General features: G+C 40.6%; 1 long non-coding RNA gene and 1 pseudogene across 3 annotated transcripts in view; one reads left to right on the top strand and one right to left on the bottom strand.

Moving 5' to 3' along the window:
• LOC116666013 overlaps nt 1-18,513 on the bottom strand; it is a 25,685-nt gene extending 7,172 nt beyond the window's left edge. The window contains exons 1-5 of one of the 3 annotated variants that reach the window (XR_004322864.1): nt 18,281-18,513; nt 17,768-17,907; nt 2,298-2,441; nt 861-1,116; nt 247-447 (exon numbers count right to left, since the gene is read on the bottom strand). This is a non-coding gene — a long non-coding RNA (uncharacterized LOC116666013). Of the gene's footprint in view, nt 1-246; nt 1,117-2,297; nt 2,442-17,767; nt 17,908-18,280 lie in introns of all 3 variants that reach the window. The other 2 variants (XR_004322862.1, XR_004322863.1) reach the window with 2 other exon arrangements.
• LOC102520883 lies at nt 6,228-6,895 on the top strand (annotated as a pseudogene).

Genomic DNA, 18,513 nt, shown 5'->3' with positions numbered 1-18,513 from the left:
GTTAAGGGGTCTCAGGATTTGAGTTGAAGACCATGGGCACAGTGAGCTCACCCTCCCATCACCAGAAAGTCCCTGGTCAGGTCGGAGGCACTGAGGTGTGGCTCGATTGGGTTTTTAATGTACACATTCTCTATCCAACACTTAATTATTTGAAAGCCTCCATGTAGTTAGAGTGTGCTTTGTAATTTTTTTTGTTGCCCTGTCTTATTGTATATGCATTGAGTATTGACCTGTTTTGTTACTTACATATTAAAGATACTGTTATCTCACATTTGAACAACTTCAGCTGTTTTTTCCAAAGTTTCGGGAAGTGGAGGTGGGAGTCTCAGTACCTCAAAGCTGAGGGCATCTTCCGAGAGTGTTTCTGTTTGCAGGATCTGTATCTTCTCGGCAGCAGCCTGGCTGCCTGGAGGCCAACTAGGTCTGCTCCAGGCCAATTAGTAGTTCCTGCAAGTTAGGAAACTTAAATAAAAAGGGATTCCCAGAGTTTCCAGGCACCCGAAAACCAATTTTAGCCTGTCCGACCCTGAGTGCGCCAGCCTGAAGTATCTGTCATCAGTCAGCACAAGAGCTAGGAAAACAAGATAGCCGGTGCCCGTCCTCATGAGGATGTCAAAGGCCAGCTTGAACAGCTCATTTAGCCGTGCTCAGTGAGGCTGCATCAGACTACAGAAACAACATGAGCTACAGAATCAGAGCATCCCACCTCATTTCCAGGCCCCATCACTTGGCCCAGCTGTGTTAGCTTGAGCAAAGCCCTTAACCTTTTTGAAGCTCAGTTTCCTTATCTTTAGAATGGGGATAATACGGCTAAGGGACTGAAACAAATAAAAGATCTATTTAAACAACAAACACTCAACTTGAACAATTTTAAGACAAACAGGGACTTGACTTGTGTAAGTAGGATATGAGGCCAAGGTTGGATCCTTGGATCAAGGGATATGATCAAGACTGCCGTTTTCTGCCCACATCTTAGTTCTGCTTTCCTTGCAATTGGTGTGCTTCTCAGGCAGGTGGTCCCCACAGGATAGCAGTGATGGCTACTCATATTTCCAGGAACAGGCCATCTTTCAGCTAGGCAAACTTGCTAAAATGAAGGTCTCTCTTTCCTGCTATCTGTAAGAGAAAAAAAAAATCCTGATAAAACTCATTGGACTATTGGAGTCATGTATCCATCCCTAAACTTCTTCCTATAGCCAGAGCAATGGTATTTCGCTTGGCCAGGCCTAAGTCCAGCAGTCAAAACATGGGGATTTGCCGTAAATCACAAAGACTGTAAGCTAAGGACCCAGAGTCCTTAGCAATCAGGCAGACTCAACACTTTGCCTAATTTTTATACATTTGGCTGAATTCCAAGAAAAGCCTCAGAGGCGCCACCTCTGAACTTCACTGACCATTTACCCAATGGCACAGCATTTACAGTACAGAGAGGGACAACCTGAGAGACTACTTTTGTTCTCACAGGAAACTGATAATTACAACCTAAAAATGGCTGAAACAAAACAAAACCCTTCACATTCCATTTTACACAAGTGGGATTACCAAACAGAAGACCAGAAAACTGTCCTCAGCTATACAATTTTGAGCTATTCAAACTTAGATTTCCTAAAATTAGGGATATTTTGAAGGCTCTGTGCAAAGACAGACATGGGGGAATCAAGTCATAATGTACATGCTCAAAATATGACTCACCACTCTTCTCCATAACAATCCCTCGGGAATCCCGAGGAGCTGGTCGGTGTTTTGCCGTCATCCACCCCAAGGTCCAAAAGAAAGGGGGTTAATCAGTGTTTCCATGGGATGCCCAATTATTTTACTCTTTGCTTGGGTGATAGTCAGCCCCATCCTGCCTCCACAGACATTACACAGAGTGAGCAACGGCAAGGATCACAATTTTTGCCAAAGTTCCTGGCCTCTCAGAGTTGGAGCATTTCACTAGAGAGAGCCCTGGAGTTAGAATCCTGCCTTTGAGGAAACCAGAGCATCTGGTCCCAACTCCGCAGCCAACCAGTTGTGGGACCTTGAAGGATCAATTACAGTGATTCACCAACATATTGTCGTTATTTTGCTTCTTTACCGAATCCTTGTCATCATGAGTACTGCGTTCAGTGCCTTACAATGCTTTATCTCTAATCCTCCAACAACCCTGATCTCCCCCCTACTAACCTCCATCCTGTGCTCAGTCTGAGTGGCCGGAAGCTCCCAGACACTTGTCAAGGACCACACTTGCGTAAACGCACACTCACAGACACTCACACTCACTCAGCCGTATTTCTGGATCCTCAACAGCGACCAACCTCTTTGATTTTTCAATTCTCAGGCTTCTGCTGATGCCTCAGAACTTTGAACAATTCCATTTGTCCAGCTGAAGCCAGGCTGACTTATCATTCATCCGATCCACATGTCGTACAGACGAAAGGGATTATCTTCTTCAGAACAGCCTAAAGCAACATGAAGTGAGCAGAAGAGGGATTAGGAGTGGAGAGTAAACAGCGGTTCCTTTTGGTTTAATATTAAGTGCAGGATATTATATTGTGGAGAAAAAAGTCACTAAAATTCTTTAAAAGTATTTAATTCCTATCTTGGAGCAAAAATATTTAATTTAGATACAAAAAAAGGAGGGTCTAACAGTGGTGGGTTTTAATAGGCATACCACCCCAATACTCAATGCTAAAGGCAGCTACTACCTAATGACCAAGTAAGATGAAATCTCTTAGCCACCCCTACGATAGAGGGCTGCTAAAAGGAATCAGAGATTTCTAGGGGGAGGGTGTAACTCAAGTAATGGAGTGCATGCTTAGCATGCACGAGGTCCCGGGTTCAATTCCCAGTACCTCCTCTAAAAATAAATAAATAAACCTAATTATCTCCTCCACCCCCCGAAAAAAATTTTTTTTAAGAAATCAGAGATTTCTTCCTTGGAGAACCTTTCAGGGAAAGTTGGGTCCTACTTGGAGATGAGGAACATACAAATCCCTTCTATAGAGAACATCATACTTTGTCTTATTTTTTAACTTAGGTTTGGGGGGGAAATGTAAAAATAATGTAATAGCTAACATGAAAGAAGGCTAAAAATATTTGTCCTTTAATCCAGCAATTCTCTTTTTATCATTTCCCCTAAGGAAATAATTATAAATATTTCTGCCCAAAGATATGTATCAATAGTTTAGAATAGTGAAACTGGATCCACCTGAAATCCAACTAAATAAGTAATAGTTTATATGTGTAAACTAATAGACACCCATTAAATTAAGATTTTTTGAGATACTAATTCTTTTAAATAGTGCATTGAACAATGCCCTGGAAAGAAATATATTCCAAATATTTTAAAGTGGTTGCTTTTAAAGTGATATGATTCTTTTTCTTTATACTTTTTAGTACTTTTCAAATTTTCTTCTATGAGAATGTCTTCATTTTATATCCAGAGGATAAAAACAAAACTAAGAACTTACAGAGAATCAGAAACTTGAAAATAGTAATGAATAATATTATGGTAAATAATAAATAATATTACGGTAAATTTTATGTTATGAGTTTTTTTTTACCTCAATTTAAAAATGATAATAACATCCCAGCAGGAAATCCACAAGGGCAGGTGCAGCCGGTTACCTGGAGACCTGACCATCTCAGGCAGGTTGGCAGAAGGGGGCTGATAAGTCCTGGCTACGAGTAGAGCTCTCTGTTTATTCTGAACCAATAAAATAAAATGCTCACAGGCCCAGAAACTGACCTCTATGGTGCTGTTTAGTTTTTCTCCCCCTTTGGAGAGACTTTGGCATTTATTTCTCTATTTCAGCCCCTCTACTCATCCTTGAAGATGGGAGAGCAGAAACCCACACTCACAAAGTGGACAAGGACCAGCAGAGAGTCAGGGGAGCCAGAACAAACGTTGGAGTCCACACCCAGGTTTAACCTCTTACTTTCCCCTCAAGGCCACACATTCCCACTTCACTGGCCTCCCCAGTTTCCAACTCCTTTTTCTGGACAGAAGGGCCAACCCAAAAGAGCCAGGAGAGCTTGCTGTGGGATCAGGTGACCTCATGTAGGCAGGTGGCCTGGACCTCCACTCCCCTGTGTAGAGCAGACTCTCAGCTCCCAAACCTTCAGTTCCTGGAACACATCAGACCTGCATCCAGTAAAGAAGGGGCTGGTGAAAGCCATGTGTCTTGTATGTGAAGAGGAAGACTGAGGGGCCTTAATGAGTTCCTCAATGTTTCTAAAGGATAATCTGGATCTCAGTTGGTGTGGTACCCTTAGACTCCACTCAGATGTTAGGAAGCAAGATTTAGTAGCTTTTTTTCTAATTAGGAAAAGCAACGTTTTAGAAACCTAGACTTACATTAAAATGAAGAAAACAAAATAAACTCCCCTCTCCTGAACAAACGTTAGAGATTAAGGAAAAGCATCGATGGCAGAAATGAATGATGGTGAAAGATCACTCTGAGGCTTAAAAAACACAGAAAATTACTAATATTAGTATTGCTATCATTATCATCTATTGAGATCTAGTAGATCAGTTTCAGGCCTTTCTTGTTCACTAGTTCCAATCCTCAAAATAACCCATGGAACAGGTATTATCATCCTCATTTCACAGATGAAGAAAATAAGGCTCAGAGAGTCAAAATGTCTTGCCTAAGTAAGGTGATCAACTGTCCTGGTTTGTCCAAGACTGTCCCGGGTTTAGCACTGAAAGTCTTGCCTTCCAGGAAAACCCTCAGCCCTCAGCAAACTAGGACATCTGGTCACCCTATGTCAAAACCACATAGCTAATAGAAAAGCATGAATTCCAGTCAAGGCTTATCTGGCTCCATACCTCACTCTCTTTCCACTATGCCAGAGTGAATCCCACTAAAATACATACATACATACATACATAGAAAGGGGGGAAGGAAGGAAGGAAGGAAAGAAGGAAATCTACTTTAAAGGAAAAAGTATTTGTCTACGAAACCAAAAAACATAATACCTAAAACAAAACATACTGTAAAATTTCAATCTTTAATTCTCAAGTTTAAAAAAATGTCAAACAAGAGGAAATCTATTGTAAATGGTGGACAGACAGATGGATGGGGTGGGGGCGGACATCAGGCTAGCTGGTCCCTCTGAGCTGACGCGTTCAGCCTCTGCAAAACTCTCAGTGAGCTGTGTGGCATGGATATACATGTCAGGGCTTCTCGGCTAAAGAGGGCTGGGGTGTGAAGCCACCCAGAGGGTCAGGGAAAGGTCCAGGGCCCCCAAGATGCACTGTCCGCAGGTGAAATCTCTGACCCCTCCAGTGGTAGCAGCCAAACGCCACCCAAAGATCACAGAGATCGGGTGTGAGCTGAGGCTCATTTCATCTCAGCACTAATCTTAGGTTCGGACTCCCCAGCACTCTGGGATGTGAGTCAGTTTCCCCCACCATCAGGAGTTTTTTCCATTCCTTTCTTGTCTCAAGTGGAGCTGGATGTGACCTGCTCACTCTGCTCTCATTTTTGTGACCAGTCCAGGCTTTTGCTGTTATCAAAGCTGCCGCCCTTAGCCCTTGTTGACAATAAAAGGCTTATTTATCTTGTTCAACAAGCCAACTTGAATTTCCCCAAAGAACTTTTTGAAAGGTAAAATATCAAACATATTAATCATCTAGGACGTTGCCACCCATACTCATTGCCCAGAGGAGGACAGTTGCCATGGCAATGGCTCTGGTAAAGAGGATGGAGTCTGGCTGAAGGGTGAATAAAATACCATAATGGGACAAAGACTGCCCAGCCAGCCAACTCCTTATGATACTGGGAGTGTTTGCCCAAGTCTTAGGAGTTAAGTCATAATTAGGAGAGCGTGAGAAAAAGAAAAATGTCCAGCAAACATTTTGAAGGGTGAGGGTGGGAAGGTCGAATGCAGATAGAGATGATGTGAAAACCAGTGGTGGGTATGTGACTGTGTCTTCTCCTGAGGGCTGGCAGACCCCTCCCACCAGTAGCCCTTGTGCAGACAGACCAGTCCAATCCATCTGCAAATGGGCACAGCCAATGGGACAGAAAGAAGCCAGTAAAGGGTTCACTGGAAAGGTGGTGTCAGAATGACCCTCACGGCCTCTTTGGCAACATACTCCAAGTTGCTACCTGGTTCATTCTTTGTGACCAAGTGGTCCCATTCCTGGAAATCTGCCAAAAGGAAAGCATCCTGACTCTAATTTAAAAAAAAAAAAAAAAAGCTGTGTTTCTATGGCTAAGGGAGCCATCACCTGAAGGATGGCATGCAGAAAATGTGAAAAGAAACTTGGTACTGTTATCATGCCAGGTACATGTCTTCCCACGTGCAAGAAATGCCATCCAAAGTGGTGAGAGAAAGTCAAACAAAAATAAAGCTCTGTACAAAACAGAAACAGACTCACAGATGTAGAAAACTTATGGTTACCAAAGGGGAAAGGTAGAGGGAGGGATAAATTAGGAGTTTGGGATTAGCAGATACAAACTACTATATATAAAATAGGAAAACAATAAGGTCTTACTGGATAGCACAGGGAACTGTATTCAATAGCTTTTAATAACCTATGAAGAAAAAGAATACAAAAAAGAATACATGTATAACTGAATCACTATGCTATACAGCAGAAACTAACACAACATTGTAAACCAACTAGACTTCAATAAAATAATAAAACTTTGACTTCTAAAAAAGCAAAATTCAATCCACTTGGAGAGAATAAATCCTCAACTTGCAGGAGCAGTGAAAGTTCTGTGCACCAACCAGGTTTTCATTACTACCAGGGCTGTGCCTAGAAAAACAGCATCTATGCAACGTGAGGAAAAAGGGGTTTAGATACCAAAAGCCACCAGCAAACATCTGTCTGGATATATTGATGAAGTTGCTGGCTTTCTATATGATTTTATTTTCTGCTTGGACTTTTCAAAGGATAACATAGATGTTCAAGTTAGAAAATAACATGTCTTAAGACAATTAAAGCAGAGAAGCTGATAAATATTCTTTTGCTCTTAAGAAGTTCTGAACAGCAGCAATGTAACTAGTCTTCTGCCTTAAATCATTACTTTCCTTATAAGCATTGTATTGAATGGCAATAAATTAAGTGGCAAATTTAATAGAGAAAATTTCCTGGTTTATATGCATATTTGATTTAACATTTTCATATAATTCTTATTATATGAATAATTCTTTTATCCTCTCCCTCTATTTTATTTATAGATATTGCAGCTGTGAGCAGATTATTAGCATTTTTGCTAAAATTCTCCCCTTATTCCCTTGTTGGTCTCATAGTTCTTCAAATCAGCAGTCCCTTAATTAATTGTAGTTCCACAGACTACTTAAATATCTGAGACCATTATTGCTAAATGGTTCCTTTGTAATCAGCCCTTCGTAATCAGTCCAGACCCAAATCAAACACAAGTTTTATTTATGATTTTTTAATTTGTTCTTGAAGCCAAAATATCAATACCTTTCATATGAGATCAAGAACAGGAGGAACCCTTCACATAGGCCCAAGTGAATACACTGGACCTCAGAAAAGCATCTATCACACATCTTACATTGAACTCAAACTGTCATGAAAGCCAGGAGAACAGGGTTTACCATGAGGGTGTGTAACGTAAATGAATCATCACTCTTTGGGAAAGTTCTTTGAAACAGAAACCAAACTTTTTTTACTTCCTTCTCTCACCCACCAAAGTAGATGATTAGATAGATAGATAACATAGATAGATAGATAGATAGATAGATAGATAGATAGATAGATAGATAGATAGATAGATAGATAATGTTAGTGGATGGAGGGACCCCTAAATTAGGAGGCCCACCAAAGTGTGGGTTCTTGCTGCCGACTGAAAGAATTCACACAGCAGAGGCAGAGGGACTAAGTGAACAGCTGCTTTATTGCTCAGAAGGGGAAAAGGAAGGAAAGTTCTCAAGCAGAGAGAAGAGGAAAAAAAAGCACTCAAGCAAGGAAGAGGTGCTCAAGTGGGAAGCCATCAGCCAAGTTGGGCAGTAGGGACAGCTCGCCCAGGTCAGGCCATGTGGACTTTTATGAGATGCTTCCACCATCATGTCCTTGTTCTGGTTGTGATGGAGACCATCAGGCCTTGTGTGAGTTTTTCAGTCCTTGTATGGGCTTTTCTGGTTGTTGTCATGGCAACCGTCTACTGTCATGGCGCTGGTGGGTGTGTTACTTAGCATGCTAATATATTACGATAAGCATATGATGAGATGCAAGGTCCACTGGAAGTCAAATCCTCCACCATCTTGGACTGGATTCTAAACATTTCTTGTTTCTTCTCTGCTGCTGCCTCCTGATACTTAGACAAGAGTAATTGGTTTCTATTTGAGGGAGGGGCAGGGGTATGACCCTGGGAACAACAGCCTTGGTAACAAAAAGAAAAGTTGCTTTTAACCAGAATACCTGCAACCTTGCGGACTCGGCAAAGCCGTCGCCAAAGATTCTGTTCAGACATGAAAGTTTTAAAAGGAAATGAAAGAATAATCTCAGTTAATCGTTGAGATACGTGGTGAGAGTCATCGCCATTCCCCAGTGCCTACAGGCTTGTCCTAATCAACTGCTTAAGCCTGCTCTCGTATGACTCAGGGAGGCCTAGGAGACTTCAGCTTTCCAGTAAACAAGAGGCAAGGGGGTTTAGGGGGTAAGAAGGCTGTACAAAACTGAACCAAAAAAAAATTTTTTTTTTACTCTTTAGCCAAACTGGAGCAGGTCACCTGCAAGTGCTGGAAATGAAGAAAGAACTCAAAGTCAGATTGATGAGTGAGAGTTGATGCCAAATGGCCCACAGGGGGGTTTCCACAAGATACCCATCATGTAGTTTGTATTTTAACCTCCTCTGGGAAGTCTCAGACCCCACACATTTGATATTTGAACTGAGCTCACTGCATAAAGGGGAATAGAAATAATGCCCTCATTGGCCCACAAACACTGACCAGAAATGTGCCACTAGTCATGGACCAAAGACAGAAAAGGAATCACCTGTGAGAAAACTGAACCCACATTCCATGTTGTATGCAGGACTTCATGTATATAGGTCTTCCTCTCATGGTCTACAATCTGTGCTTCTCCACATGTTTTTTGACTTCAGGTTTTTGCCTGGCACAAAAATTATTACCAAAGTGGTTTGAAGGAGCTTCCAGTATGGCTTAGAAACCTCCTACCGGACCGATCCTCCTGCAGATAACAAATATAAACTCTGTAGAAAATAGAAAAAGCAACCACCTGAATCCACTAAAGAGTGCACAAAGACGGGCATATTCAGGAGGGCAGGTGACACTTGGAAGAAAGGAAACTCATGCCAAGCGAGTTTTTGTGGCTTCTGGCCCAAGGAAAGGACAAAGTCAGGCAGCAAAGAGCAGCTCAAACTTTGTTAGAAAACCAATAGTTTTTGTGGCCTGAAGAATCGAAGCAGAGTTCAAAGTAACTCTAGCTACCATAAAGGGCGGGAGGAATTCTGGAAGGAAGACACTCAGAGGGATAAGGTCTAAGACAAACTTTCCTCTAAATCTCTGACTAAACTCTGAACTATACAACAACAATGCTGACTGGAAACAGCTGGCTTAAGTTAAAAAAAAAAAAAGAATGGAGATTTGAAACGTCCCCAAGAAACAGAGTTTGCAATTTGAATACAAGCAAGTTAACTGTCAACTCAAACAAACAAACAGATCGATACTCTGGAAAAGTAAAACCTTTAGAATGTAACATTTACAACATCCAAAATAGAATCCAAATTATTTTATATGCACATGACATGAACCATTTTTAGTAGAAAAGGCAATCAATGGAGACTGACTTCAATATAACCTAGATGTTGGAATTAGACAAGAATTTTAAAGCGGCTATTGTAACTATGCTGAAATACATAGAAGAAAATATGCTCATAATGAATGAAAAGATACAAAACATCAGCAGAAAGAGAAACTTTTTTTTTTCAAACGAAATTCTAGAACTGAAAAATAATACCTGAAATAAAAAATGAACTTACAAGCAAAATGGAGATGACAGGAAATCATCCGTTAACTTGAAGATAGATTCGTAGAAATTATCCAAGAACAGAAAGGAAAAACATCAGGGGCTTGTAAGACAATATCAAAAAGAAACAATGGAGGCCAGAAGGCAGTGGTTTGATATAATTAAGGTGCTGGAAGAAAAACCTGTCAGCCTAAAATGCTATATTCAGCTTGAATATCTTTTAAGAGTGAAGGGAAAATACAGTTTTCTGATAAAAGGAAATCACGAGAATGCAGTGCCAGCAGATCTACTATACAAAAAAATGTTAGAGGAAGTTCTTCAGACTGAAAGGAAATGATACCAGATGCAAACTAGGATCTTCAGGAAGAAATGAAGAGCATCAGATACAGACCTCATTAAACAGGACGTTATGGATCACTAGGTATAATGCATGGCTCAAAGCCTGAGAATTTGAGACAGTCAGTGTACTGCATCCAGCCTTCCAGCATCACAGCATTCCTGGGCAGCCGTCAGGGTTCCCACACTCCCCTACATAACTGGGAGTAGCAACAGTCACATTAAGAGGGACATATCTGCTTATGTACAAAGATGAAACACAAAAGCATTGAGTAAGTAATAGGCAAATCTTGGCAGCCCTTAAACCCAACACTAAACCAGGAAATTCTTAACTTTGAAAACTTAATTGAAAGTATTTCTGAAGATGTCTCTGAAGATGTTACTTTACATACATCTGATATATAGAGGTGGACGCTTCCAGGATGAGAATTTCTTCACAATCTCCATAACTCTAAGGTACCTCTTCACAGGTCTTTAGGTAAAAAACAAAGGCAAACAAAGAACTAATCAATGGCCATTACCGGATGTCTTGTCTCCTATTAGGAGACAGTGTTAGCTTTAAAAAATTTTTATTTTCAATCTATACTCCTCACCAAACTATTGGTTTAGACATCTCTTCTTATGTTTTGATCTCCCCCTTTTTGTGTGTTAATATTTGAATATTTTGTGCAATACACGAGCTTCTTTGTTTTGTGTTTACGGATTAAAGGTGTATCAGTAAGAACAAAGTCAATTTCATAGTCTTTGATTCTCAACCAGGATGTGCTAAGGAATGGGAGACCTCTAGACTATAATAGAAGAAAAAAAAGTAACTTTATGCCTAGCACAGAGTTGATTGACTGAAAGTATCTGATAAAATAACTTCTTCACACTAGGGTGATGGTGGGAGAATTGTGTATATATACGAAGTTTTAGGGAAATAAGATTTTAAAAGAAATGAAACTAAATTCACTCTACTTTTAATCACCTAGGAACTGCTTTTAAAAAGGACTGCAAATGAAAATTCCAGCTGAGTTTTAAATTGTGACTGTCCTGAGTAGCGTGATGAAATCTCATGCCGTCCCACTCTTATCTCACTCTGTCCCATCCAGGAAGTAAGTCATCCTCATCCCTTTGTCCAGCATGTACTGCCCATTAGTCACTTAGTAGCCATCCTGGTTATCAGACTGACTGTCATGGTATCACAGTGCTTGTGTTCAGGTAGCCCTTATTTTACTTAATAATGGCCCCAGATGCTCGAGAGTAGTGATGCAGGCAATTTGGATATGCCAAAGAGAAGCCGTAAAGTGCTTCCACTAAGTGAAATGGTGAAAGTTCTTGACACAAGGGAAGAAAAAATATGCTGAGGTTGTTAAGACTTAACGGTTCAGACGACTCTTCTACCGTGAAGTTATGAAGAAGGAAAAAGAAATCCCTGCTAGTTTTGCTGTCGTAACTCAAACTGCAGAAATCACAGCCACAGTGCATGATAAATGCTCAGCTAAGATCAAAAAGGCATTAAATACATACAATAAAATATTTTGAGAGAGAGACCACATTCACATAACTTTTATTACAGTATATTATTCTATTGTTCTATTTTATTACTAGTTATTGTTTAACAGCAATCTCTTACTGTGCTTAATTTATAAATTAAACTTTATGATAGGTATGTAGGTACAGGAAAAATATAGTGTATGTAGGGTTAGGTGCTATCCGTGGGTACAGGCATCCACTGGGGGCCTTGGAATGTGTACCCCATGGATAAGGGGGAACTACCACACTTCACTAAAATCTTACTGGCATCCTGAGAGGTTCTAGAAGCTTTGGTGCCATGACCTGGCCATGTCAGGAGACTAGACTGAAGCTTCCCTGGAGGGAAGAGGGGGGTCTTTGAACCTTGGGTACTAAACGGGCACAAAAGTCTCCCCTGTTCGGAGCCAGGGACAACAAATGACTGGATCTGAAATGTCAACTCAGACTGATTCCAAGTGACTGGTGAGAAGGACTCAAGCATGCCATGACCAGGGAGCAGTGTCTGTCATGGAACTGGCTGGGGACAGGCAGCACACCTGCCACACGCTCGCCCTCCTGAGACCCTGAGATTCCAAGACCTCAGCCAACCACTCCTGCCTCACAGGGAGGATGCACTCCCTCCAACACGTATTCAAACATTATGTATTCAAAGTCTTGTGTTTTACATGTTTTAACTGCTCTTAAACAAGCATACACTAACAAAAGTGCACTGTTTCCAGCCAATTCATTGTTGGACAGCCCTCCAAGCCCAAGAGCCATTCTCGTCACAGTTTTTGTCCCTTGCCTCTGGGCTCTTGGCAATCCTCAACTCACTATTTCTTGAAAATCAACAGCACTCCACCTGGCGAATTTTACTTCAGAATTTTAGGATTATTGTTATTTTTAGGATTTTTCTTGTCTTCCTGCTTCATCCTAAAGATTTTAAGTGTGAGGAGCTCTGACATCCTTCAAAACTGCTTTTGATCTTTCAGGGAGCTTTTGGAGAGGGTCCAACTTCACAACGTCCCTATGAAACAAGGTCATGGAGAATCCTTTGAATTTACGTCCTCAAATATTTCTTGAGTACCTACTTTGTACCAGGTGCCATGGCAGATGCAGAGATGAATAAAGAAGAAAGAGAAAGTATCACTTGTTGAGATGCTGTTGGACTCTGTATTGTGCCAACACCACGCCAGGACTTGCAAGTGCTTCAGCTCATTTCATTCCCACAGCAACCTCCCAAAGCATCATTATCACAATTAGAGCTGAGGAAACTGAGGCTCAGAGAGGTTACATGACTCGCCCAGTCATTCTTCTAGTGACTAATGGAGCTGGCAGTTGAATCATGTCTATCTGACATGTGGACAAAAAAATGTCACCTGCCATATCAGTAAACAAAGGATGTTGCAGCCCTCAAGCCATCAGCCCCTGACTGTGAACCCTAAGGGGATTCAGGATGGAGGAAAAACAGGACACTGGTCCTAGATAGTTAAGGTGAAGGTCAAAGGAATGATTTCAATGAGCCCAGACTCTTACATCTTCCCATACATATAAAAGGGCTAAAATCAACTTGGGGTCCCTGGTTTTCTGTAGTTAGCAGTAATCTTTTGATGTTCTACAACTTGGGTTTTTTGTTTGAACTCTTGTATGTCCTCACTCCTCCTTTATCTCTTTTTTTGAGGGGTGGAGGGAAGGCAGGTAATTGGGTTTATTTACTTATTTTTAAAATAGAGGTGTTGGGGCTTGAACCCAAGACCTCATGTATGCTAGGCATGCACTCTAACACTGAGCTATGCCTTCCCCCAACCCTTACCTCTCTGGAAAAGTCCTACAGAGCTATCTGAGAGCCTGTCTCCAGGGCTTAAGTCCTTAGTAAGTCCTGAAATAAAACATAACTCTCAACTTTTATGTTATGCCTTTTTTTCAGTCAACAGACTCAAAGCCGAATTCAGCAAGGTAGCAGGTTACAAGATTAATGTTCAAAAATCAGTTGCATTTCTTTACACTAACGATGAATCAACAGAAAAAGAAAGCAAAGAAACAATCCCCATTAAAATAGCACCCAAAGTAATAAAATACCTAGGAGTAAATCTAACCAAGGAGGTGAAAGACTTATACACGGAAAACTGTAAAACACTGATTAAAGAAATTAAAGGCAGCTTTAAAATGAAAAGATATCCCATACTCCTGGATTGGAAGAATCAATATTATTAAAATGGCCATACTGCCCAAGGCAATCTACAGATTTAATGCAATCCCTATCAAATTACCCAGGACATATTTCACAGAACTAGAACAAATCATAATAAAATTTATATGGAATTACAAAAAACCTAGAATTGCCAAAACATTACTGAAGAAAAAGAAAGAGGCTGGAGGAATAACTCTCCCAGACTTCATAAAATACTAGAGCTACAGTAATCAAAACAGCATGGTATTGGCACAAAAACAGACATATGGACCAATGGAACAGAATAAAGAGCCCAGAAATGAACCCACAAACTTTTGGTCAACTAATCTTCAACAAAGGAGGCAAGAATATACAATGGAATAAAGACAGTCTCTTCAACAAATGGTGTTGGGAAAACTGGACAGCAGCATGTAAATCAATGAAGCTAGAACACTCCCTTACACCATACACAAAAATAAACTCAACATGGATCAAACTCTTAAACATAAGACAAGATACAACAAACCTCCTAGAAGAAAATATAGGCAAAACATTATCTGACATACATCTCAAAAATGTTCTCCTAGGGCAGTCTACCCAAGCAATAGAAATAAAAGCAAGAATAAACAAATGGGACCTAATTAAACTAACAAGCTTCTGCACAGCAAAGGAAACCAGAAGTAAAACAAGACGACGACTTACAGAATGGGAGAAAATTTTTGCAAATGAAACAAAAGCTTGATCTCCAGAATATATAAGCAGCTCATATGACTTAATAAGAAAAAAACAAACAACCCAATCCAAAAATGGGCAGAAGACCTAAACCATCAATTCTCCAAGGAAGAAATACAAATGATCAATAGGCACATGAAAAAATGTTCAATATCACTAATTACCAGAGAAATGCAAATCAAAACTACAATGAGGTATCACCTCACACCACTCAGAATGGCCATCATTCAAAAATCCACAAATGACAAATGCTTGAGAGGCTGTGGAGAAAAGGGAACCCTCCTACACTGCTGGTGGGAATTCAGTTTGCTGCAGCCACTGTGGAAAACAGTATGGAGATTCCTCAAAAGACTAAGAATAGACTTACAATATGACCCAGGAATCCTGCTCCTGGGCATATGTCCAGAAGGAACCCTACTCCAAAATGACACCTGCACCCCAATGTTCATAGCAGCATTATTTACAATAGCCAAGACATGGGACATGGGAACAGCCTAAATGTCCGTCGACAGATGACTGGATAAAGAAGAAGTGGTATATTTATACAATGGAATACTATTCAGCCATGAAAACCGACAACATAACACCATTTGCAGCAACATGGATGTTCCTGGAAAATGTCATTCTAAGTGAAATAAGCCAGAAAGAGAAAGAAAAATACCATATGAGATTGCTCATATGTGGAATCTAAAAAAAAAACCCAAACAAATACAAAACAGAAACAGACTCATAGACATAGAATACAAACTTGTAGTTGCCAAGGGGGCAGGGGGTGGGAAGGGACAGACTGAAATTTCAAAGTGTAGAATAGATAAACAAGATTATACTGTATAGAACAGGAAAATATATACAAGATTTTGCGGTAGCTCACAACAACAAAAAAAAATGTGATGAATACATATATGTTCATGTACAACTGAAAAATTGTGCTCTACACTGGAATTTGATACAACATTGTAAAATGACTATAACGCAATAAAAAAAAGTTTAAAAAAAAGAAAAGAAAAAAATGTTTAAAAAAAAGAACATGTATCAAGAGCAAAAATCTTCCACAGGAATTAAAATTTTTTATGTTTTCATAAAAAGAAAAAAAAAAATAAAACAGACTCAAAGCCTGTTGTGCTTCAATGCAACACTACAATGGGCCAAGTGAGAAGTAAGGCCCAAAGGAAAGGGGGAGGAGGGACCCCGGAAATTTGGAGCCAGAGCATTCCCTAGCGAGCTGTACAGAAGTGGGCCTGTTACAAACCTCTCTTGGCCCCAGCAGCCCCGTCAAGTAGACTGATACCTACCTCACATGGTTGTTGGGAGGATTAAAAATAATATGTGTAAAGCATCTAGCACGTAGTACTAGTCTACAAAGAATAATTACTGTTATTCACAGATATGCAAATTATCATTTCTCAAAGAGGCAGGAGCCATTTTCCTACACACCAACTCCTCAGAACTTGCAGTGGGTATAAGTTATGAAATCTAGGATCGAAGTTAACAGGATTTTGCTACATGGTTTTGAGAAGGTTTAGGGTTGTCTCAAGAATCTCTAACGAAAACGAATATATGTATGTTCACGTATGACTGAAGCAATGTGCTGTACACCAGAAATTGACACAACATTGTAAACTGACTATAAAAATTTTAAAAAAAAATCTTCAATAAAAAAAGTACAAAAAAAAAAATCTTCCAGAAACACTAAGAAACAGTCCTATGGTATGGCTCTTGCTCTCAATAAAAATTCTTTTAAAAAAAAAAAAATCTCTGGAAAATCTTTAAGAAGAGAAAATCCCAAATCAGAGGCAGGTTCAGAGACTGGCTTTCCCACTTCCGTGTCCTCATGCAGTGGAGATACTAGCCAGGAATGCCAAACAGACTCCCCATTGTTGCAACCCATTCGTGAGTTTGCATGAAAAGTGATAAACAACATAACCACAATCCTGGCCCCCTGGAATAACCACGGGCATCTTCAGTGAGAAGGCGGCCATTATCTAAACTGCCTGGAATCCCTGCCTCAAATCTTTACAGAAAGACACAAACTCACATTGGATCACCCGGGAATGCTGACTTTGTTTGCTAAAGCCACACCAAAGGCATCCCTGAATGAGGGAATTGACAGGACACCTGTCTCTGCATTGAAACCTAATTAGAAGCAAGACCAGCCCCTACTATTCTCTCAGGAATCTTCACAGTTTCTAAACTGTTTAGTCCTTTATGATTCAGTCATTTCCATGGCAGGGAGACTCCATCCTTGTTTCTTCTAGTGACCTTCCATCCACAGCACAGCAGGGATACTCACGGAACGAGCTGCCTCCCAGAGAGGTTTGCTAGGGTGGAAGGACTTGACGGGAATTGAAAATGCATCCCCACTGGAAGGACTTGACAGGAACTGAAAATGCATCCCCATGACACCAAAAAGAATTCTTCCTCACCTCCTGTCCCTGATGCTGTGAATTCTACTCTGGTAGCAGAGTGTCAGGCAGGCAGCATCCCAAATTCTTTCATAAAAGGACCTCTTTAATAAGAGGGTAATTAATAGTGGAAGGGGAGGGCATAGCTCAGTGGTAGAGTGTGTGCTTAGCATGCATGAGATCCTGGGTTCAATCCCCAATACTCCCATTAAAATTTTTTTCATAAAATTTTTAAAAAACTTATACAACTAGAAAAGAGGGCAACAGTGGGGATGGTTGCACAACATTGTGAATATACTAAAAACTACTGAGTTGTACACTTTAAAGTGGTGACCATTATGTTACACGAATTTTATCTCAAAATAATTTTTTAAACATAAAAAAAGAAAACAAGAGAAACTCGGCCTTGGGAAGCCTGAAGGGGCCATCTCAATCCCAGCTCTAGGTAGGGAGTCTTGTGCACGTTGCATTCTGCTTCATAATATATCTGTATTTGTTGTAATGTTTTAAGGGTTAAAGTTATTTACCTGTTAAAATGCTTAACGTTTATCCCCTCAGACAGTTAAATAAAATTGATACCCCACAAAGATGCGCCTTACTTTCCTGGGGGTTTGGAGAACCCTGTGGCAGCACCATCGCATGAGGGCTTGAGAAGCGTCAGAAGCCAACCAGGCTTACCAGGGTGTGCTCCCGGTGTGGTCCTGGGTGTGGTCCCAGCACCGAGTTGCCTGGCACTCTAGGAAACAAGGAAATTCTTCCTGCCTTCAAGCCATCAGCCACCATAGCCGCGCCCAATGTGGTGCTTTGTGACAGGAATTCTGGATGGAGAAAAATAGGATACTGGCCTTAGATAATTAAGATGCAAATCTGAGAAATGATTTCAATGAGCCCAGATTCTTGCATCTTCAAAAAGCACTAAAATCATTAACTTGAGATGTCTTTTTTGTGTGTGACTAGCAAAAATCTTTTGATGTTCAAATACGTGTTTTTTTTTCAACAAGAAAACTTCCATATAGCCTGGCTCCTCCCTTACCTCTTTGGAACTGTTCCTCTGACATGTGTGAGAGGCTGCCTTACCAGACTATAGTCCTCAGTAAGGTCCCCGAGAAGAACGTAACCTGCAACTTTTAGACTGTGCATTTTTCTTCAGTCCACAGTCCCAACGTGTGATTCCAGGTTGGAGATCCTTACCGTGGACCTTAGTTGCATCAAGTCACTCAGGACATTCATTTCTTCCTCTGTTGTTGCGGGAAAATGTGCTACAGCTCAGTTGTGACAGCATCCTGGATCCAGGTGAGAGACCAAGCAGGACGCGGACACCAACCGGCCCAGAAAAGTTAACACTTCAAACTCTGAACCCCGTCTGTAGCTTTATACAGGCCTTTTATAGGCTGCCAGTTTTACACTTCGCAACATCGTATGCA

The sequence above is a fragment of the Camelus ferus genome, chromosome 1, assembly GCF_009834535.1.
Source record: "Camelus ferus isolate YT-003-E chromosome 1, BCGSAC_Cfer_1.0, whole genome shotgun sequence".
NCBI classification, from domain to species: Eukaryota; Metazoa; Chordata; class Mammalia; order Artiodactyla; family Camelidae; genus Camelus; species Camelus ferus.
Note: the sequence above shows the minus strand (reverse complement) of the source record. Positions and strands in the feature narration are given on the sequence as shown.